The sequence below is a fragment of the Euprymna scolopes genome, chromosome 21, assembly GCF_053919585.1.
Source record: "Euprymna scolopes isolate OS-2025 chromosome 21, ASM5391958v1, whole genome shotgun sequence".
NCBI classification, from domain to species: Eukaryota; Metazoa; Mollusca; class Cephalopoda; order Sepiida; family Sepiolidae; genus Euprymna; species Euprymna scolopes.
Window position 1 is genome coordinate 84,974,541 of NC_136502.1, and position 25,000 is coordinate 84,999,540.

Consider the following 25,000-nt stretch of genomic DNA (forward strand, 5'->3'; position numbering starts at 1 on the left):
ATATTTATAATTTATAATAATATGTATATATATATTTAGAATTATAGATAATATATATTTTATAATTATGAATATATATATTTATAATTATATATAATTTATAATTACATATATGTATATATATATGTATATATATTTATAATTACATATATATATATATATATATATTATAATTACATATATATATGTATATATATATTTATAGGTACATATATATGTGCATATATGTTTATAATTACACACACACACACACACACACACACACACACACACACATATATATATATATCATAGGAATTTTCTTTTTAAGTTTTGTCTTTATCTTTAATTTCTTTTATTATTATTTCATTCGTTGGAATTTTAAATTGTTCCATTTTCACTAACTTTGTTAAAAATGATCACGCTTTTCCCACCCATGATATCCCACCCACATCGCTTTTACCCTTCTCACCTAACAATAAATTAATCATGGGAATCCAACCAGCTCCAGCTATTTCCTTGCTGGTTAATTTTTAAGGTAACCGCGCCACCCTTTTTGATCCGCCTTCCCTTGCATATCACAAGTGTGTGTGGGGGGGGGGGTCCGTGCGCTTATGTGGACGTATATGTGTGTGTGCGCATGCGTGTTTGGGCATGTATGTGTGTGTGTGTGTGTGTGTGTGTGTGTGTGTGTGTGTGTGTGTGTGTGTGTGTGTATGTGTTGGATGATGCTATATATCGTTGAAAGTGGAAGTTTTTATGGAGAAATTCAATCATGGAGGAAAAGAAGACTGACATTGTAGCCGATATGATCTCTTGATTAGGAGCAAAGTGGAGCATCTGTTCTGATGCTACACGTCATCCTTTTTTTTTTTGTCTTCGATCAGTGAAAGGAAATCCTTATAGACTGAGGCAACCATGATTTTTATCCCAATCTAGAACACCCTTTTGGGGGGAGGGGAGATTTTCTAATCCATTAAAAACCAACCTGTTTAACTCGGCCCTCGTGAGAGAAGGGGGGGGATAAATAAAGCATCAGATTAGAATTGATTATAATGGGATTGTAGAATTATATTAAAAACATCTTTAGTTTTAGTTTTTGTCTGTTGCACTAAAGTTTTTATGACATTTTCATTAGTCTGCCATGCTAAAGTTTGAAATCTTATCGAAGACATTCCGATATAATATCTATCTAAGAACACTGCTAGATACATAAAGTACACTTGTGTGAAATTTCATAGAAAGTGTCCCAGCCGTTTTGGAGTCCACAGGGAACGAATACACACACACACACGAGCGCAACTCCCTATATAATTTGGTCCGTCATCTATACGGTTTCTCAGACTTAAATTTGAAATAATATTTTCATTGTTATATAATGCTTGCGTGTGAAATAGTATTTTCATTAGTTTGTAATACTTAAGTTTGGAGTCGCTTGATCTGTCATGCTCAAGTTTTAAATAACAGTTTCATTGGTTTGTCATGTTCAATTTTTACAAAGTATTTTCATTGGTCTGTTATGCTCAAGTTTTACATGGTATTTTCAGTGGATTATGCTCAAGTTTTGAATAGCTTTTTCCTTGGTTTGTCATGCTTACGTCCGAAATAGTATTCTTATTGGTCTGTCCTGATTACATTTGAAATATCATTTTCAGTGGACTGTTATACTTAAGTTGTAAATAGCATTTTCATTTTCTGTCATGCTTAAGTGTGAAGGATGTTCAGCGTTAACTACACAGATATAATCGACGTATCTTAAAAGATCTTTATTATTTTTATTATTATTTGATTCTTTTTTTTTCTTCGTTGGTTACTTTGCTTTAGCTACGAATGGAGACAGAAAAGAGAACATGTTTATTTTTATTAAAGAATTTTAATTTAAAAATTTTTTACTCCTTTTTTTTTCTAAGTTATTTTATTTTGAACTGCTAAAATTAATCGATGGCTGCAGCAGCACGCAAAAATGTCGAACAAGAAGTATTGTTTCTTTGAAATTATCGAGATAGAAAAGCAAAAAGAGGAAAAAGAAAAAAGGGGTAGGGGAATTAGTCACGCAGAAACCAGCTAAGTGCAATTGCGGATGTTCGCGTTTGCTTCTTATACTTGAGGCCAACTCGGAGGTTGTTGACGTGTTTTTCTTTTTTTTTTTCCGGGGACTCAACTCCTTCATCCTCTCTTCCATCGACGTCACCCACCATCCTTATCAATGTTCAGAACTCAACATCTCCGCCCCTCATCTTCGCCATCATAGAACCAGTCCACCGTCATATCTACCAACCTTTTCTTGAACAAAAGGACCTCTCTGTTTACGTAACATAGCGCGGACGCGCGTATGCAAATGCATGCGAAATGACGTCACAGGTAGAGAAAATAAAGACTTTAAAAAAGAGATCATGTTAGAGACAGGAATAACGTTCGAGATCACATCAAAGATGTGAATGACATTTGAGAGAACGATTACGTAAGTGACGTAACAATGAGGAAATAAATGTCGTTGTTACAAAGAAAAAGTTCTTTTCTATACTTTGTCTTCTTTGCGACTGACGCTACAACGGGTTGGTTCCCGGACAACGTTACATTTAAGCAGTCTTGCAACGTAGGTATTACCTTTCTGTATGAATAAATGCATACATGTGTACGACAAAAATGGTGCTAAATGGCAGTAAATAAGATATTCAAAATATAAAACCTGACATAGTATTATGGAACAGGAAGAAGTAAGAAGCAACCTTAATAGAATTTAATATCCCCAATGTTGCTGGGTTACACAGAGGGAAAAGATAACAAAACACCAAGGTCTTATATTAGACATGAAAAGAAACTGGAATTGTAGGAAGATCTCTAAAAGTCCAGTAATTATAGGAGAAACTGGACTCATGAAAAAGAATTTAACAAGCTACTTAGCAAATATACCTGGTGAACAAAGTGCAAGAGATATACAAACAATTGCACTTAAAGGGATGGTTGGAATCATAAAAGTTCTATTGATTGGAATGTATGAGATATCGGGTGAATATCTAGCATCCGGTAGGATATTCCATCCTCGGCTAAAACAAAGTGATAAGAAAATTGAAAAATAGACTATAATTGGAATAACTATGTCGGTTAGTGCTTTACCTCCTCCTTGACTCTTCACGACAGTTTGGTGTGTCACCAGTTGATGTCGATACCGCCATTATTTTGGGAGGAGATGGGTGGGTGTAGTTAACTTATAATTTTGTGGTTGAAGTTTTCTTGATTCTTGATTCTTGGTTTTCCTGCTTCTTTCCATCATTTTGTTTTAGTTCAGTTGCAGTTTATATTTAGTTAGTGTTTATAGTTTATGCGTGTTGATTTCCACATTAATGCTTGGCTTCACAAGAAGTGCTACGACTATATATCCTTCTTTCACTGTCCCCCTCCTCCTCCCTCAACCTGAACCCGCTGGACTACTTCATTTGGTCATACATCGAGAATACCAGCAACATGACCTCCCAAAATACCAAAGCCAGCCTGATCGCCATCATCTGCCGAGTAATCGCCAAGCTGCCACCAACGCTTATGGAAAAGGCATGTTCCCAGTTCCGGACCTGTATCGAGGCCGTGATTGAGGTTGAAGGCAGCTGCATTGAATAGATGTCAGCTCTACTACATAATCAAGTTACCTGAATTTATTTTTTTAATGAAAGTTTTAAAATAAATCTGTAGTGTTCTTTTCTTTAGGGTGATAATTTTATCATTCCACCCTATAGTCCGTGGTTAGGCAACAGTTATCTTCAGTGAAAATCGATTCTAGAATGTCCAGTGGACGTGGGGCGAGAGGAGAAGGAGAGAGGTGTATGGCTTCGCTGCTGGTCGGATTCTCTCTGCTGGCTGGCTGTGATTCCCAAAAGGAGCTAAAGAAGTTCCTTGGGGGACAGATGAATCAATGCGCCTCACCAGCTGATGGTCAGTGTGTGGTCGAATCACTCATCATGGAGGCGCATTAATTCACAAGAAAAATAAATCTTTATATGCGACTGCTACAGGACCTTTTTCACTGCTTGTATAGGTCCACAACTTTCCACTCTAATAGCTTCTGCCCTTGGACCGTTTCCTTTGTAGATCCCGCCTGCTCTCTGTTTTCTCGACTATACCACCATGCACAAATTTAAATGTAATGTGAACAAACATCTTATATCACAACTCTCTACTTGGGATACCCACTTTAAATATGGCCCCTAACCACAATAACCTCTTCTGTTCTCAGAAAACGGATTGCCTTTGTAATCCTCTCTCCTGCTTTCTGTTTTCCCGACTGTACCGACATGCAAAAATTTAAATGTAATGTTAATAAACATCTTATTACACAACTCCCTACTTAGGATACCCCCTTTAAATTTGGCCCCTAACCACAATATTCTCTTATATCTCAGTAGCCATATGTTTTGTTGGGGAAGGGGTGAAGTAAAATTTGAAAAAAAAAGTTATATTCTCTACCTAGCTCAAGGGTATTCTTGTTACACCAGTACTTCTCACATTACAAAAAAATTATTCTGATTTTAGAGAAACAAATGTATTTTAGTTAAGACTATTATAATCCAATCTTATTCCTTAGAAAAATCTTATAAGAAATGAGAGATTGGTTGATAAATGAGCGAATTAAAATTAGATTTGATCAATGAAAATCGATAATTGAATGACTGGGAAAAGGAGTCATTTCTATTGAGATCGATTTACTGCTATTACTTTACAGCAAAAGAAGTATTGATTTTCTTTTTAACTTTGATGTGATCTATCCATGTACACCATTCAAAATCTAATAGGCATCCATTTTTTTTGTTCTTATCAGGTATGTGTATGCAGTGTGCTTATGCATGGAAATCTAATAGGTGAGAGGGTTGAAGACATACGTTGCATGGAGAGTAATGATATGAGAGTGATACAGCGTGGCCCACTTAAAAGTAGCCCAATCTACCTTATCTTTCTCTTAACGACCAACTGACACCACAAGACAAAATGCAATTCTTTTTCCAACAAGATTGCGCTCCATGCCACACATCTCACAGATCACTGACACGAGTTTATGACATGTTTACGGAAGAGAGAACAATAAGCAAAGGGTTATGGCCACCACGTTCCCCGGACTTGTCATCATTTGATTTTTATATTTGGGGGACTTAAAAAAAACAGTTTATACAAATAATCATCACAATCTAGATCACCTAAAGGAAAACATTACCAACGCTATCAGGAAAATCACCAGAGACGATCTACATGTAGTTGTAAACGTTGTTAAACGTGTCCAGAAATACGTAGATGTCAACGGGGAGCACCTCCAGCATCTTTTATAACATTACATGTAATTTAAACAATTAAAGAATTTCCTCCTCTCTACTACTTTTTATGGTCTACTTTTAAGTGGACCACCCTGTATAATGGATATAAAAAGCCGATACCAGTCATTCGGAGAATAACTGCCTAATTGCTCTGATAACGTGTCAGGTTGAGTCATTTTATTCGGGATCGTGTCGTGTCGTGTCGAATTGTCGAATGTGTTCGGGTTCGAATCGACGGAGTTGTTCGGGATCGTGTCGTGTCGAATCGTCAGAGGTGTTCGGGTTTGAATCGTCGAAATTTTTCAGGACCGTGCTGCCACGCGTGTTAATAATTGTTTTTGTTATTTTTCCCACGTGAAGCAACAATGCGGATGGTAAAAACAGCCTTAGATTTAATAAATAAGAGAAGATAATAGAAATGAAAATGAAAATAAAATAGAAAACATCGTGAACTGCAAAAAAAAAAAGAAAAAAAAAGAAAAAATTGTCGCCATTTCCAATGAGACCAGACATAAACAGAATCTTAAGAGAATTTAATGTTATCGACCATAAACCGGCCTCCCTTTATATTGGATTTGAAACCGACGATACCAATGTTTTTCTGGCCTTCTGTAAAAGTTAAAATATACCTATACATAAGGTCATGTATCATGATGCAATCGTGCTTTAAGCAAAAACATTTATTTCGAAAGCGCTCTTATCACATAAAGTACATTTGTATGAAATTTCCAAAGCAAACCTTGAAAGAAGAAGAAAAGGGAGAAGATCAAGTGGGAGAGAAAGAATAATACACTAAAAGAAAGAAAGAAAAAGGAGTCTTCAGGGAACGAACTCACACCCACACATACAAGGTTCCTTATATATATATATATATATATATATATATATATATATATATATATACCTATTGACTATGCCTCCCCATGGGACAGAGTTAGACACCAGGGTTGTTTTTTAACGTGGAGAAAAGGTACAAAAATAAAAAAAATTGTCTCAGTCGTGAAGGACTGCTCCTCCACCGAAAGAGAACAAGAAATGAAAGTGCAGCATCTGAAGAACAAATACTACACTTTGATCTTGACCAAAAGGTTAATATATATATATATATATATATATATATACATATATATATATATATATATATATATATATAGAGAGAGAGAGAGAGAGAGAGAGAGAGAGAGGGAAAGAGAGAGAGCGAGAAATAGTTAAATTGGATAATTCTCTTTTCTTTGTGATTAAATTAAATATACACATTCGTTTATATATCAGCAGCTACGTACCGAGGAAACGGAGTTATTAAACCTGACATAGTGATATTGGACAAGGAGAAAGAAGCAACCATAGTAGAAGTTAGTATCGCCAATAATGCCGCTTTAAACAGGGAAAAGATGACGAAATATCAATGTCTTATGTATGACACGAAAAGAAGCTGGAATCCTGGGAAGATCTCCATAATTTCAGTCATTATAAGAGCAACCGAACTCATGAAAATGAATTTCAAAAACTACATGAAAAATATAGTGCAAAAGAGATTCAAACAATTGCACTTAAAGAGACGGTTAGAGTCTTTAAAAACAAACAAACAAAAAAAAAAAGAAAAAAAAGGAAAAGCTTTCGGTTAGAATATCTGAGATAGCTGGTGTATGTATGTCATTCCGTAAGATGTCCCATTCTCAGCTATTAAGTTGGTGCAAAAATGTCGTTTTTCCTCTATAAATTTAACGTAAAAAACATTATTTTTGCACTAACCTAATAGAAGAAAATGATAAGCAAAGTTTTTTAAAAACAAAGTGTAGGCGCTTAGTGAGGGGTCTCGTATCATTGATTGTGGGAAAGGACGCTGATTGTGTGTGTATGTGTGTGTGTTTTTTTTTCATCTCCTCTCCCTTCAATAAAACATTGGTTGTCATTTTTTCCCCCTTTATCATCAGAACATTGACTAGAATTGTCGCATACAACTCTTATGAGCACTTACAACTCTTACTACACAAATCTAACAGTCAATTCTCCAATCACCCCAAGGGTTTTTTGTTTGTTTTTTGTTTTTTTACCGAAAGAAAACCCGAAGAAGAAAAGTTGGGTGCACATCCATCGCCCATTTTCACAAACCGAAACTCTCAAAACCTCCAAACTGTCTCTTCCACTTTCTCCGCCCAAAATAGCAGTCTTTAAAAAGACAATAGCCGGAGTTTGCAATCTGTGGTGCTTTGAAGCGATTAATAACCTTTTACTTAGCCAACGGGGTCTGTGCCCACCCCTACCATCCTATCTCCTGTGTTGACCATAAATTGTTCATTAACACAAAAGAGTTCTTTTCCTTTTAATATCTCCTTGCCATGAGACGGATTTCACCTGAAAGGCCGCAATCAGAATAGTTATAGATAGAGATAGAGAGATAAAGAGATAGAGAGAGAGAGAGAGAGAGAGAGAGAGAGAGAGAGAGAGAGAGATAACGGCTCTCTCTTTCTGTCTCTCTTTCAAGAGACTCTGATCAAAAACTAATCATTTCCCAAACAATTTCAGGTAAACGATTCCGCGGTGTATTTATAAACTTGGCAAATTTAGACGGTGTTGGTCTTCAAACAAGACGCACCCTCGGGCGAAATCCAATGCTGAATTAAGTAATGGGAGTTGGGGAAAGGGGAGGTGGAGGTCTCAGGTGGAGAGGAGTTGTGTTTGCACCGTTGGTTTGTATGCTGTCACGCCAGCATTAATCTTGAGAGCATGCCTGGTTTTATTGGGTTCTACGTTTGAAAGAACCAGCACGAATTTTCGACAAGCCTCACTTCCAGTCAGTAACCAAATAATGTGCATTCATTGAATCTTGAGAAAGAGATTAATAACATAAAAAAGAGATCAATTGACTCATATATATATATATATATATATATATATATATATATATATATATATATATATATATATATAATGGAGTCCTATATATATATATATATATATATATATATATATATATATATATATAATACATTTAGTAAGTTATGAATATATATATGACAAGTAAGCTACACAGAATATTCCGCGTTTCATTTTTCGTGAGACTTCGTCATGCTTATATATATATATATATATATATATATATATATATATATATATATATATATATATATACACCACAGGCTCCTTCAGTCTTTAACAGACTATGGATATCCACGAAGGGGTGCCTGCGCTTGAAATTGTTGTGGCAGGAGGTGCGCACTCTCCAAGCACACCTCTTCTGAGTCGACATTGTTAAATACCAGTGACAAGTGAAGTGTATGTACAGGACAACTGGAAACAAATGCCGAAATAATCTGATATATATATATATATATATATATATATATATATATATATATATATATATATATATATATATATATATATATAAAAGTAATTCTTGGTTCGTTCGTTATTAATAGTCTAATTTGGTATAATATGTTTACTCTACCCATGCGTGTTTTTATATATCTCTTTTTAATTATAACATTATACTTAATTTTTTTAATAAATAGGTGGTTTTCTTTGTACCGATTTGCCATTTTTTTTATTTGGGGACATATCACCGCCTGCCGTCATGTGACACCACTAAAAGGATCACCACTACAGGCCGTGGTGGTCTCGCTTAATGTAAACAGAATGTTGTTTTTTTTTTTTTTTTGCTTTTTTATATAAATAAAGCATCATAATTTGTAACAATAAAAAAAACATAATAATTTTTACAGGAACATTATGAAAATAGCCCCTAAAGTCCGTATTAATGAATTCGATATAACTCGAAGCAAAATAAATTTATCACACTACTGATGCTATTTTTAGCACAAACAAGGTGTTTTCTTTTTTTTTTTTTAATTTTATTTAATTCAATATCTTAGGACTTTACTAATTATCTTTGAAATAGACCCAGAAAACTAATATTTATCTTTTAAAGAATTTTTACAATGAATTTATTTAACTTCAAAATTTAGCTGAATTGATAAGATCACCGTGAAAACATTTTTCATAAGTTTTTTTTTCACGTGTACAAATATTTTTTTCCTTTGGGAAATTAAGGTTAGTCCTTAATCTTTCAAATACAATCAAAAAGTTGTCGGAAACCTACAAAAAATTCGTCTATTTTTGCCCGTACCTAAACAAGGGATATTAGCAGCAAATCGACCATTTAGGACTGGATCATCTTTTTACTATACAGGAAATTAAAGATTCAATTAGATTCCTATTTGAGTCACCTAAATTATTTAGTGTGAAAGGAGTTTAGGAATTTATATCCAAACCTAAATATTATTGTTATTTAAGTAAAAATAACATTAATACACTAAGTTAGGCAAAATTTGCATAGAATGCTCTGCTTTACGGTTGTTGTAAAAATGGAACGGAAATTTAAATTTCGTTTCCTTTTAAATTCGGTACATTTTTACATTACGTCCAACTCATCGTTCACATTCGACATGTGAACTTTTATAGATTTTCGGGTATGCTGACAAGGTTAGGGGTGTCTATTCCGAAAGCCGTTCTTAATATGGGGAGGTGTGTGGTATCTATTCCGAGAGCCGTTCTTAACATGCGTAGATTGGAGTGTTTATTCGCTGTAAACGTACCGGACAACCTATAAATGTCGACATTTCCAATGTGAACGGTAAGTTGGACTTATGTAAAAAATAATAAAAAGATAGACCAAACTGACTTTTTTCGTTTAAAAATGGAATTATTTCCCTTTCGTTAATAACTTTTTTTAAAAAAATATTTTGGGTCTTGTATATATAAAGTACAATTGTTGAATGCTATTCTTTTGATTATGGGGGCACAATTTAAAAAAAGATATTAAAACGGAGCGAAATTTAAGTTTCCGTTCCATTTTTACAACAACCGTGCCAATAAGGGGGTTTGATTTATTAGGTTTGTATTAGAAGCTGAGCACTAGGTATATCAGAATTTTGGGGGAATTTTTGACACCTCTAACACGAAACTGCGAATAAAATATAAAAAAAATCGTAATTTCCCCTTTAAAAGTGGGTTGTTTATTTTCTTTATGGAGTATACTTCCAAAATAAACTATTAACGTTGTTTAAAAAATAATAGAAATATTACTTTTTATTTTAAAAAAAAAACAGCAGTCATTTTTTTGTACGTAATGAAATCAATTGAATTTTACGAGTTAATTTTTTCAATTTTTAAACTTTAAAAATCTATCAAAATTTTTTTATTGGTTAAATTTTTACGATATTTTCAGGGTCTTTTTTAAAGAAAACCGATTTAAAAAAAAAAACAAATATTGCATAATTTGCTATTAAACCTGTTATTTATTTTAATTTGGTCTTTGCTTCTTTAATTGAAAAAAAATTAGGGTTTGAACTACATTTTTCAAGTAGTTATAAGCTTAGAAAGATAGGAGGTCGAATTATTCAATATTTTTTCACGCATTCGTAAAGTCAGTTTCCGACACACCTCGTTGAGCACTTATTAAAATTATTTAATTGTTGAATTTTTTGCATTTTGGTTAAATTTGTTAGTTTGCAATGGCTGATATCCCACTCCAAAACTTGAACACAAGGCGAAATCAAAAAGAATGGTACTCATACAGAATTTGACCCGCCCCCCTCTGATTCCAATTATGGTTAGGGTTCGACCGGCAATCACCGGATTTAACCGAGCGTTGTTCAAATGTTGAAACAGTAAATCAACATTTTATTTATTTTTTTGCATAATTAATTAATTAATTAATTATGGGAGTATTTATTCTGTTTATTTCCTTAATATCTGTTGACGAAAAAATAATTTGTACATTCTCTTGAAAAAAAAAACTTTTCTCTACTTTCACCTAACTATTTACAGTGCTCATATAAAGCATTCATCTTTTCTTTTTATAATAAAAATTCCATTTTTAAAAAGGAAACGTTTACTGCCGAATTTCTTTTTAAAAAATGCGAGTTTTCCTGAAAAAAAAAACGTTTCCCTAACAATTTATGGTAAAAAATGAATTTTTTTTAGGAAAAAACCCCAACATCTATTGATAAAAAAAATGCAAAAAAAAAAATAATAAAAGTAAATAAACAATACAAAATGCAATTTTTCTTAAGGAATGTGTTCCATTTTAACAAACTGAGTCACAGCAACGCCTGGCCGGGTACAACTAGTATATATATATATATATATATATATATATATATATATATATATATATATATATATATATATATATATATATACGCATATATATAAACAAAAAACACCCCCCCACACACACACATATATATATATATACACGCATATATATATATATATACAAAAACACACACACACACACACACACACATATATATATATATATATATATATATGATGAGAATAATGGAAATAGTATTCCGACGAAATAGAGAAATAAAAAAGAATAAACCGAGTTATGTGTTCATCAACGTTTTGTCTTTATTTCGAGACTTCCTCTGGATGAATGAAATTAAGAAAACAAAAACACTAGTGCAACTTTAACAACATCCCCTTTTTTTATAATTTCCAACGTCTTGCTCCTTTTCTGAAATGGAACAGCATCACACTTTTCACACACAAAAAAATGGCGTTTTGTTTTCTTAATTTCATTTATCCAGAGGGAGTCTCGAAATAATAACGAAACGTTGATGAACACTTAACTCGGTTTGTTTCTTTTTATTACTAATGCGTATATATATATACATATATATATATATATATATATATATATATATATATATATATATATATATATAGGCACACACGCGCGCGTGCGTGTGTGTATGATTAAAATAATGGAAAATGTTTCAATATGATGGAGAGATGAAAAAGGAATGAAACAAAATTATATGTTCATCAACGTTTTGTCTTTATTTCAAGACTTCCACGGGATGATTGATTTAAAGAAATAAAATAACAGTACAATATCTGAAAATATATGTATTCTATTTTTAATGTGAAAGAGATGTTTTCGTTTATTTTCCGAATAAAATATAGCTGAGGTCAAATGGGCCTTTGTCCTGTAAGTGCTTGTTCATTGGCTGATAGAAAGGGCACGGTGGATACTAGTAAGCTGATTGGCTAACTAAAATCTCAATAGATGGTGCGTATATAAAAACGACAGACAACCACAAAATTCGCGCATAAGGCTGAAGAGTCCTAGAGCGGATGAAACGCGGAATATTGAGTGTAGCTTAATCGCCATATTTATTTCATAAATTACTAACTAGCTCTACCTACGTATTGAGCACTTTTGAAATAAATACTTAAAGTTTACGCATAAATTTATACTTTCGTATATTAATTTTATGTGAGTACATGAAGTAGTTATATATATATACATACATATATATATATATATATATATATATATATATATATATATATATATATATATATAATCAAGCGTCGTTCACGCGAAAGAGGAAGTGTCTAGGGAATATCAAATTCACAAGCAGTCTCCAGTCGCATGTATATCCGAATTAGGAAAGATAACAACTTTATGTTTTTGCAGTTCGTGCAGATAGGTTTCGACGTCCTCTTATACAACACCTGGTATTCCTAAATGGTCACTCATCTGGTACTAAACAGGTCCAACATTGCTTAACTTTGGTAATCTAGCGGGAACTGGTTTATTAACGTGACTATTATTAATTTTTACATAGTGAAATGCTTTAGTAAAACTCAATCTATAGTTTATATATATATCTTCAGTGACATTCACCCTAGGTGAATTGGACTGGTTTCTTCCAAGGGAGGAAGTGTCTAGGAACTATCAAATTCAAAAGTGGTCTCCAGTTGCATGCATATTTAGGCTAACAGAAATGAGAATGTTATGTTTTTTTGCGGTTGTTACAGGAAAGTATTGATGTCCTCCTACATACAGCACCTGGTATTCCCAAATTGTCACCTATCTGGTGCTGACCAGGATCAATGTTGCTTAACTTCAGTAATCTAACGCGAACTAGCTTGTTAACGTGACTGTTATTAATTTTTACATAGTGAAATGTTTAAGTAAATTCCAGTCTGTAGTTAGCACACGCGTCTTACTAATCATTTCGACTAATTAACACTGAAACGAGGCAAATATAATTTTCAAACAAAAAAAATTTGGTGATTCGAGTCCGTACCAATGCTTTGTGCATGTACAAGCAGCGTTTTCGAAGTTAATGATTGAAGTAGTTCTTCAAAATCATGCAATTATTTTTAATTTCAAGGAGATTCCTCCCAAGATAAAAACACTCATCAAACTGAGGAAACATTCGTTTCTGTTTTGTTCCTTTTTTTTCTTTCTCTCCTTGAATTTCTGTCTTGAATAATTATCTGATTCCATTATGACTTGAGTGAAACAACTCAATACTGTCTGTCATTGTTTTCGTTTTTTTTTTTTTTTTTTTTTTTTCTTTTTGGTTTCTCACTCTACAACTGAAATGATTCAATTACATCTTTGTCAGTTTCTGATATAAAACACATTTTAAGAATCAACAATTTCTTTTCTCTCCGAAACTAATACAACAACAATAACTGATACGTTAGAAAAAAAGAGCATTGTAGATATTTACATTTAGTACACTTCAGCATGATGTGACACAAGGTCAAAAAGTGGGGATGTCCAGTCAGCGCTCCTAAAGCAACGCTTACCTGGCCTAGCAAAACTTGCCTGGGCATCTCCATCGGCATTCTCCAGTGGGGGAGCCTCAGCCAACAAGCAATAAACTTGTCCCCACTCGAAAGCTGGATGGCAAGTTCCTGGCCTCGCACCTGTCGGACTGATTGTCAAGAACCAGTTCTTGACTAGTACTTTCCACCCACCTTTCTCCAAGCAACCGAAACAGCAAGGAGACTCATCCTCCAACATTAAAAAATAATGGGAGTATTGTATGAGCTTTTATTATTGTAACTCACTTGGGTGTTTCCATACCAGTTGTTGCCAGTGATGTTTTACTCATAAAACCAATGACCTTCCCCAGAGACTGAGAATCATCATCATCATCATCATCATCATCATCATCATCATCGTTGATCAGGTGGTTCATATGGCATAATCACGTTAGACACACCGGTTCCCGTCAGATCACCGAAGTTAAGCAATGATGAGCCTGGTTAGTACCAGATGGGTGACCATTTGGAACTTCCAGATACTGTATGTGTTCTCTGCTTATTTCTACATTGTTTTAAGTTGTCCTGGACTTTTTCTTGCCCTGAACTTGAACTCAAGCAGTGCGAATTCAGGAGAGGTGTGGTTGAGGATTATGCAACCCTTGCCTCACGATTACACATGCATCTGCCCCTTACAGGGGGTATCCTTTGTCTTTTGAGACTGAACGGAAGCATTCAGTTAGTTTAATGTCCATTTTTCACGCTGGCATAAGTTGGATGGCTTTTAGAAATTGATTTCCAAAACCAATCTATCTCTACCCGGGTCTTTATTTATCCCTCTTTCTGTCAAGTTCATTTTGATTACTTCTACTCATTCCTTGGCCTGTGAACTAAACATTCTATCTTAACTGTTCTACATCTACTAACCCATGAACTCTTATCCATTTTTTTCCAAGTGACCGCACCATCGAAGTCTCCTGTTTTACACACATCTCCATGTATTGTTCATCTGTAATATGAGGTCATCAAATCTAAGTCTGTCATTAAGCTTCACATTTCACATCCATTGTATCATTCTCAACTTTTCTACATCTACCCTTCACTAGGCCAGTTTCACTTCTGTACTTCATCACATTGTGTAGACATGACTAATCGATTCGTTCCAGACAATAGTAATGCATTACTGGTTAGTAACAGCAGGAGTTGCCTGAACTTACTTCATCCACTCCAAACTCTTGCAATTACACTAGCTCCATCTTGTGCTCCAATGCAAATAACTGATATAATAGAAAAATAGTATTGAATGAGCTATTGTTATCATTTGGTGTTTTCATAGCAGTTGTTACCAGTGGTTTCTTGCTGATAAAAACCAATGTCTTTCCTTTGGCTTTGAGCGAGGATCCTTTCGATTTTTATGGTAACTTACTTATCGCCTCATCAGATCAGCTGTTATTAGTGATTTATCGTTGATACCAGGCGATAGTTTTCCCTGGAATCTGATTGACAATAAGCCACCACAATATTTCAGCAGTCTCAGTTCCCTTCACGTCAAGGTCTGGATTGTGCTATCACTCTTTACTATTTCCATCCTCTGAAACGCTTCAAGACAAATTTTCATAGTACTAACCAATTTTATTGTTATTATTATTATTATTATTATTATTATTATTATTATTATTATTATTATTATTACTATTATTATTTTGTATTTACTAGGCGTTCTCACACAAGTCATTATCAGATTTCCAGTACTGTCCACCCTTTTGGATAACCTTTGCAAATGAATCTGCATTATCGCAACAGCTACTTACCATTAACTTCTAGCTGGCAGAGATCATTTGCCCTTACTGGAATTTGAGTGACAACAAGCGTCTTCAAGGTCCCAATCCTTATCCAGTGAAGGTCGGTTCTTCCATCCTCTTTGACTCTATACGACTATTGTGTGGTATCAGACAAGGCTGATGCCTATTATTATTATTATTATTATTATTATTATTATTATTATTACTTATTTATTTTTTTCACACTAGAAAGAGATGATTAGAGTATTTTTTATATCAAACTTTTGTGGAAACAAACACCCCTTTTGGCCTGCGGGCAAAGATGAAAGTGTAGTATTTATTCTGATGCTACACTTCTATTTTTTGTTTTTGGTTAGTGAAGAAGAAATCTTTCACGACTGAGACAAATTTTTTTTTGTTCCTTTTCTCTACATTAAAAAACGATCCTGGTGTCTAACTCTGCCATCATGGGGAGGCAAAGTAAATAGGAACTATCGCCCCTTCATTTAAAGTGTATATGCACCCCCACAACTTCCGTGTGCGTTGCTCTTATTAAATATTTTTTTTGCCTATGCATATGGCAATGAGTGTTTGCGTTTTTCTCCACTTATGTGTGCCTGTGTACAAGTGTGTTTGTGTAGCCATGTGTGTGTGTGTGTGTGTGTGTGTGTACAAGTGGGTTTGTGTAGCCATGTGTTTATGTGTGTGTGTGTGTGTGAGTGTGTGTGTGTGTACAAGTGGGTTTGTGTAGCCATGTGTGTGTCTGTGTGTGTCCATGCTTTTTTTTTCATATTACTTCAGTCGAAATTCTCAGAAATCGAGGTGCCCCCGTTCTGGGGCTAACATTAGAACTCTATATGAGATACATAGATATTCAAATATTCCGTTAAAGTATTACCTTACTTCTCAAACACTGAGTTAAATAAGAAGTAGGGAACATAATTTTTCCTCTCCTGCATTGACCATTTAAGTATGCTATAGTATACCTTTTTAGTGGTCTCTTGGTATTACTGGATCCCAGAACAAGAATTCATCTAGTCTGGTGGAGTATCCAGCTTTGTGCTGTTTCTTGAGTTAACATCACTTGGAGAAAGTGTACCATTCTCCAAGTGATGTTAACTCAGATAACAGCTGGATACTCCACCAGACTAGATGAATTCTTGTCCTGGAATCCAGTAATACCAAGAGACCACTAGAAAGGTAGGTATGTGTGCACGTGTGTGTGTGTGTGTGTGTGTGTGCATTATAGTAAATCTACATGTGTGCAGCTGTGGTAGCCATGTTGAGTCCGTAATGTCTTTTGTTGAACTTCAAGATTTTGGTTGCAACCCAAGAAAGAAGTTTGGGGTTGGAAGATAGTGCTGTGAAAGTGGTCAGCTCGCTTTAGTCTCCCGAACAGAAAATAAAAAGAAGTAGACTGTGCAATAATCTTTTTATCAACTTCTATCATTTGCTAAGCTTGTTTGAGAGATGGCCCATGATTGGACAAGCCAGAAAGGAAGTTGAATGCTTGTATCAATCAGTGCCGAGCTTAGAAACCAAACAAATTCCGAATGGTAAACCGCAAGATGTTGCTGAAATACATTGAGTTCGTAAAGAAGTTGGGACATAATTTTCCTCTCCCCAATTGACCATTTAAATATGTTATTGTATATCTTTTTTGTGGTCTTTTAGTCTTACTGGATTTCAGGACAAGAATTCATCTTGTCTGGAAAAGTATCCAGCTCCGTGCTATTACTGGAGGTAACATCGCTTGGAGAAGGTACACCACTGCACCATTTCATTGTAAAAGTCAGTGTGGGTTAGCCATACCGAAGAGATCTTATTTGGGCCTTGAATACTTTGTGATTTTGAATATTTAGTCAGGGTTTACTTGTAGGGAAAACTATCCTAATGCCAGGTTGTCCTGACAAAGCCATGTACAGAGAGACCTCAGACACTCCAGGATAGTGTCCCTGTGTGTGCTTTAATAATATGAATTTAATATCTAAGCAACTATTTTTCCAAAAGTCGTATCAATCGGCAAGTTGAAGTATAAAAAAGGAGAGCATTCTCCATATTATACACACACGTAGTGCATTGTTCATTCATCTCCTTTTTCAGGCACATTAATCATGACTTTCGGTTGCCCTTCCCCGATTTTATAATTGAGAAAAATGTCACCGCTGCTAATTCAATATAATAATTATTAAGCTAGATAACTTCTCGTTGGAACGTAGAGACACAGAAAATTGAAATTCGACTTCACTCTTAACCTTTACTTTTCATTTATAAGCTTCGGCTATTTACTGTAATGCCATCTTGAACAAAAATTACCTCATCCAGATATCTCCAAATCACTCCAATTCCATCCAGTTACGCCAACTCCACCACCCCACGACTTTAAGAACATTTTACTCTGGTCCAAGCATCACTGACATCTAACAACGTCTTTCCTTCCGTCTACAAATGGTTGAAGATTTGTGTCTTTATATTTCGAACGATGCCTTTGCTCGACAGTGAAATAATTGGAAACGATTACTGAAGTGAATGGTTTTGTGGCTATCAAGGAATTTAATAACTATTGTCCAAGAAAAAGACGTCTTTTGGAAAGTTTTACTTGTGTCTGTGTTTATGGTGGTGGCGGCGCATCAGGGAAAATGGCTTTGTGTGTGTGTGTGTGTGTGTGTGTGTGTGTGTGTGTGTGTGTGTGTGTGTGTGTGTGTGTGTGATGGACCGAGTGGGGTCGGGGAGGTTGGAGCGATATCTATTGAAAGTGGTCGGACAGAAGGAGATAGAAATGAGGGAAATTGGCGGAAATCGGATGAATGGAAAGAAGGGAAGAAAGAACACAGCAAACCTTGAAAGAAGAAGAAAAGACTTGAACATTAAAGGGAGAAGATCAAGTGGGAGAGAAAGAATAATACACTAAAAGAAAGAAAGAAAGAAGAAGAGCAAATGAAACTAAAATAAATAAGTAAAACACGCATGGTCCTCCGTGAGTGCACAGTGAACGAGGCATAAAAAAATGACTAAGTTCAGCATTCCCCCCCCCTCACCATCCCATTTAGCCCCAAAAGTCCCCTGGGGACGTTAAATCCTGATGAAAATGAACAAACGGTACAGTTTTAGGCCTTAACATATATAAATTTGAGTTCTACACCATGCAAAAAAAAAACAAAAAAAAAAATACCAAGTCCATCATTTTCCCTCCCCTCCCCCACATTTAGCCCCAAAAGTCTCCAAAGGCATTAACATATTTAAATTGTAGTTCAGCTCCATGCAAAACTGCTGGCGCACACCCAAGAGTTATCGTGAAGTATAGACAGACACAATTATATAGAAATCCGTTAGTTACAACTTTTCAGAAAGTTTTCTAAAAAATCCAAGGCATCAATTTTTTTTTAATAAGCATAAAAATGTCAATTTTAACCATTTTAACCCGAAAGGCACCCCTAGGAGGCAACCGGAGTTTTCCCGGAAAATCCGTTCTTTTACTTTTTTACTCATATCATGTTTAATGTTTGTGCAATTTTTTTTTTTAATTCCAAGGCGTAGTTATTGAGAAAAGTGCGGACAGACGAACGGACAAGGGTGAATTTATAGGTTTATCCTCCTTTTTTTCAGGGGACCAAAAAGAATGAAAAAGTGAAAGCAAAGCAAATGGGAACAGTTTGTAATAGAGAAAGGCACGATAAGTTAAAGGCAGAAAAATCGGCAGAAGAGATGCGCAAGAAAATAGAAAAATAAAAAAAATAAAAAAACAATTATTCGAAGGAAGAAAGGAACAGCTTACTTAAGGGAGAAAAAGAAGGAAAAAGGAAACTGGAAGAAAAAAAAAAAAAAAAAAAAAAACAATCGAAAGACGAACCAAAGCATGAGAATTATATAGCACTTAGATTTATTTGCATATGTCCGTTTTTAATCTTCGCAAATAAATTGATACGTAAAAAAATATGGCCGACAGGAATTTATCAAATACAAACAAACATTTATAAACAGTAATGTTATATACGAACTAAGTGTAACTGGCAACAAAGTTCTGTTTTTTTGAATGAGTTCTTTTTTTTTTTTTTTTTTACATAGAAGTCACTACTTACCAAGGCCCGGAGGTCACTCGAGGATAAGGGTTATAGAGCGTACAGTAGTCAATGGGATAATATTGTAGTAATCGTTAGTAATGTAAATTTGGTAAATTGGAATACTTAAGGGGTGGTTCATCAAGAATTTGTTTATGCTGGACTTGAAGACAGCCAAGTTGCAGTTAGCTGGGAAGCAGGCAAATGGAAGAGAGTTCCACAAGCGTGCATTTCTAAGAAAGAAACTTTGTTCATGGAATCTACGTTTTGATTAAGGCACAGATAAAGAATGAGGGCAACAATTGATAGTGGTTTAAGCTAGACGGGTGTTTTTCATGAGAGATTGGCGAGGGGGGACCAGAGATTGGAGCTGTGTGTGTGTGTGTGTGTGTGTGTGTGTGTGTGTGTGTGTACGGCATAATCACGTTGACACACCGTTTCTCGTCAGATCTCCGAAGTTAAGCAACGTGGAGCCTGGTTAGTACAAGATAGGTGATCATTTGGGAATTCTAGCCACTGTATGTGGCTTCCGCTTATCTTGGCATTGTTTCCAGTCGTCTTGAACCTCCACTTACCACTGATATCTAACAACGCTGACTCAAGAGAGGTGTGTTTGGAGATTTTGCAACTCTTTCCACAAAAAATTCCATGTGCAGGCACTCTTACAGTGGGTATCCATAGTCTGTCAAGATTGAAGGAAGCTACCATAATATATATATATATATATATATATATTCCATTATTCTTTGAGGGGTACAAAATTTATATAATGCAATCATGGAAGGAAGACGAAAATTCATGATTAAAGTGTTAAAATAAAATCCACGTTTAAAATAAAATTATCGGGGCAAAGAGAATAAAAGGAGGGAAGAAATGGGGGAGTCATCTGACCGGTTTCGCCCTCGCTTTATCAAAGCTGTATCGAGGGATTTGAGTGAAAAAAAAAGGGGGGAAAGACACAAATGGGAATCGAGATTATGTACAGATAACGTTGCGTTATCTATGGGGTAAAAATGCAATAACGTTATATTACTCGAAGATCCTAGAGACTAATCACACTCAAACCCAAGAGGCATTCCTTCTGCTTGAAGAGGGAAGGCCTTCTCAACCGAACGTGAACAGTCTCCAAGATCTTTAACTGAAATAACGAGTGAGCACGACTCAAGATTGTAAAAGAATTCGTGCTGAAGTTCGCTGCACATGACGGGGTTTTTATAAGGTGGTCAGTAATTGAAGACACGTATGTATTGGCAATTACGTCTGTTGTTTGGCATGTCCCATTTCTGATTTTGGTAGGTACGTGTTGTTGGACTCTTCCATCCAATCTTAATGTTGTTCAACCCACATAGTTGGGACTCCAACTACATTCAAAATTGTAAATTACATTATTATTATGATGGGAAGGGTAGAACATCTTTTCCAGAGGATGGTATTAACGTTCTCGTAGAGAACACAACACGTACATTTGAAGCAAAATAACAATTTTGCACTGTTGAACTGATTTGCTTTGCAAATTTCTCACTTATGCCCTCAGCCAAGGTAAACGCAGATATACTAGGCATTTATTGACCGTCTGAAGTTTAGTTACAGAGGACTCTGCTATTTTCCTCTGTATAACTGACCTAATCACATCCAACGGGTACCCATTTTTGGAGAGGGTGTCAGTAATTATTTTTAATTCCTCATCCAATTTTGATTTGGAGCAGATCACAAGGGCACGATGTGTTAGGGTCCAAATTAAATTTATCTTACGTTTTTTTTTTGGGGGGGGGGCAAAATGAATGGCAACGTATATACAGTCCCGTGAATGTAGGTTTACGGTATATTGATGTAAGGTAACTTGATGATTTCGTTACCAATACATCAAGGAAAGCTAGGGATGAATTAGACTCTCCTTCATAAGTGTACTGTAATGCGGGATGCATTTTATTAAGTAAGGAGAAAAAATTATTTACCTGTTTGGTTATTGAAGAGACAAAATTAGAGATTTATAAAGAATTGGAATCGGAATCGGTAATTGTATCGGAATCGGGAAAAAATATTGGAATCGTCCCATCACTAGTAGATACCATTGTTTTCATGTGTAATTCAGTATTACGATTTTCGAAATTTCGTTCTGACAGTGCAGAAGCGCCACCCTATTATTAAACAAAATAAGACAGCAATAAAATGTGAACAAGATAATTGATTTTTCTTGGTATATCAAATCTTTTTTTCTTTTTCTTTTTTTTTTAACCCTTAGGGGGTAAAAAGTAGTTTTCATGCAGTTCTCTATTTGTAGCAACTTTTAAATGAGCTTTCTCCCACATATTTATTTATTTATTTTTCTTAACAACGCTAAGCAGTCTTTACAATTTCGAATTACTTTGAGACATCACCAGTATAACTTCTGATACAAGCACTACTGTTCATAACTAAAATAAACTTAACTTTGTTCATTTTTAATGTTTACTGCCAGAAAAAAAACAAAACAAAACAACAACAAAAAAAACGTCTCCTTAACCGAAGAGACATGCAAACCGTGGGACACGCAATGTCTGTGAACATTTGCAAACTAAAAGACAGCTTATCAAAATACGCGTCTCACTCAGCATTCATACGTTCAAAGACAGGAAAGTTGCAGAAAAAAACACCAAGCAACATTTTTATAGGAATAAAGAAATGGGTTTAATGAAAAAAAATGATGGAAAAGTTATATCAAAACAATAACCAGTAACATTAATCCGGGCCAAGATCACAGTGTAGTATCTGTTCTGATGCTACACTTCACCTTTTCTGTCCTCGGTCAATGGAGGAGAAATCCTTCATGACTGTGACAATTTTTATTTTTGTTCCTATCCAGAGTGTCCCTTTTCCGAGAGCTGAATTTTCCCCACATTAAAAACCGACATTGTGTGTAACTCTGCCCTCGTGGGGAGGCAAGTAAGTAGGAACATTAATATGTAAGACATATGATATTTCAAACTTCAATGTGACAAACCAATAAAAATACTATTAAAATTTAAAAAAATGAGTAAACGTTGCAAATGATAAGATAGTTGCTCCAAAAGTAAGTCCTCCTATATTTTAAATAAAAAAGTTAAAGATCTACAAAGACAGGGGTAGTGCAATTAAACGAGCGACCTTTTGAACTCTAGAATTTATTTTTTTTACATAGTTACCACCATTTTGAATGCATTTTTGCCAGCCTCTTTTGATATCTCGGTCGTGAATGTCCGGAGCGCAGTTTGTCATTCACATCTTTGTCCCCACTCTGACATCGACGAACCCATCTCCTAACTGTGCTGACATTAACTGCATCGGATTCGTAAATGTTCAATAGACGCTGATGAATATTGATCAGTTGGATTTTTTTTTGTTCAATGATGTATCTCAACTTCTGACGCACATCCATGACAAGCTTGCTTTCTTAGAGTTCCACGTCGTCAATATCTGCAACAGAGAGATGAAACTTTCCGGTCATGAATACATAAGTTCAGTTATCATAACAATTCAATTTATGTAAAAAAAAAGAGAAATAGTTAAAGGTTCTGTCAAATTAAACTGTGACAAACAAAAGAAAATGCTAGATCAAAATTAAATGTAAAAACTAATGCAAATGCCAAATCAAACCTAAATGTAAGAACCAAAGAAAATGCTAAATCAAACCTAAATGTAAAAACAAAAGAAAATGCTAAATCAAACCTAAATGTAAAAACCAAATAAAATGCTAAATCAAACCTAAATGTAAAAACCAAAGAAAATGCCAAATCAAACCTAAATGTAAAAACCAAATAAAATGCTAAATCAAACCTAAATGTAAGAACCAAATAAAATGGCAAATCAAACCTAAATGTAAAAACCAAAGAAAATGACAAATCAAACCTAATCAAACCAAATAAAATTCCAAATCAAACCTAAATGTAAAAACCAAAGAAAATGCTAAATCAAACCTAAATGTAAAAACCAAAGAAAATGCTAAATCAAACCTAAATGTAAAAACCAAAGAAAATGCCAAATCAAACCTAAATGTAAAAACCAAAGAAAATGCCAAATCAAACCTAAATGTAAAAACCAAAGAAAATGACAAATCAAACCTAAATATAAAAACCAAATAAAATGGCAAATCAAACCTAAATGTGAAAACCAAAGAAAATGCTAAATCAAACCTAAATGTAAAAACCAAATAAAATGCCAAATCAAACCTAAATGTAAAAACCAAAGAAAATGGCAAATCAAACCTAAATGTAAAAACCAAAGAAAATGCTAAATCAAACCTAAATGTAAAAACCAAAGAAAATGCTAAATCAAACCTAAATGTAAAAACCAAAGAAAATGCCAAATCAAACCTAAATGTAAAAACCAAAGAAAATGCTAAATCAAACCTAAATGTAAAAACCAAAGAAAATGCTAAATCAAACCTAAATGTAAAAACCAAATAAAATGCCAAATCAAACCTAAATGTAAAAACCAAAGAAAATGCTAAATCAAACCTAAATGTAAAAACCAAAGAAAATGCTAAATCAAACCTAAATGTAAAAACCAAATAAAATGCCAAATCAAACCTAAATGTAAAAACCAAAGAAAATGTCAAATCAAACCTAAATGTAAGAACCAAAGAAAATGCTAAATCAAACCTAAATGTAAGAACCAAATAAAATGTCAAATCAAACCTAAATGTAAAAACCAAAGAAAATGCCAAATCAAACCTAAATGTAAAAACCAAATAAAATTCCAAATCAAACCTAAATGTAAAAACCAAAGAAAATGCTAAATCAAACCTAAATGTAAAAACCAAAGAAAATGCTAAATCAAACCTAAATGTAAAAACCAAAGAAAATGCTAAATCAAACTTAAATGTAAAAACCAAAGAAAATGGCAAATCAAACCTAAATGTAAAAACCAAAGAAAATGACAAATCAAACCTAAATGTAAGAACCAAATAAAATGTCAAATCAAACCTTAATGTAAAAACCAAAGAAAATGCCAAATCAAACCTAAATGTAAAAACCAAAGAAAATGCTAAATCAAACCTAAATGTAAAAACCAAAGAAAATGCTAAATCAAACCTAAATGTAAAAACCAAAGAAAATGCTAAATCAAACCTAAATGTAAAAACCAAAGAAAATGCCAAATCAAACCTAAATGTAAAAACCAAAGAAAATGCTAAATCAAACCTAAATGTAAGAACCAAATAAAATGGCAAATCAAACCTAAATGTAAAAACCAAAGAAAATGACAAATCAAACCTAATCAAACCAAATAAAATTCCAAATCAAACCTAAATGTAAAAACCAAAGAAAATGCTAAATCAAACCTAAAT

At 34.2% G+C, this 25,000-nt stretch overlaps 1 protein-coding gene and 1 pseudogene across 4 annotated transcripts in view; both read left to right on the forward strand.

Moving 5' to 3' along the window:
• LOC145242528 (protocadherin gamma-B6-like) overlaps window positions 1-25,000 on the forward strand; it is a 428,989-nt gene that overhangs the window by 174,038 nt on the left and 229,951 nt on the right. The window lies entirely within an intron of this gene.
• LOC145243111 (5S ribosomal RNA) lies at window positions 14,293-14,410 on the forward strand (annotated as a pseudogene).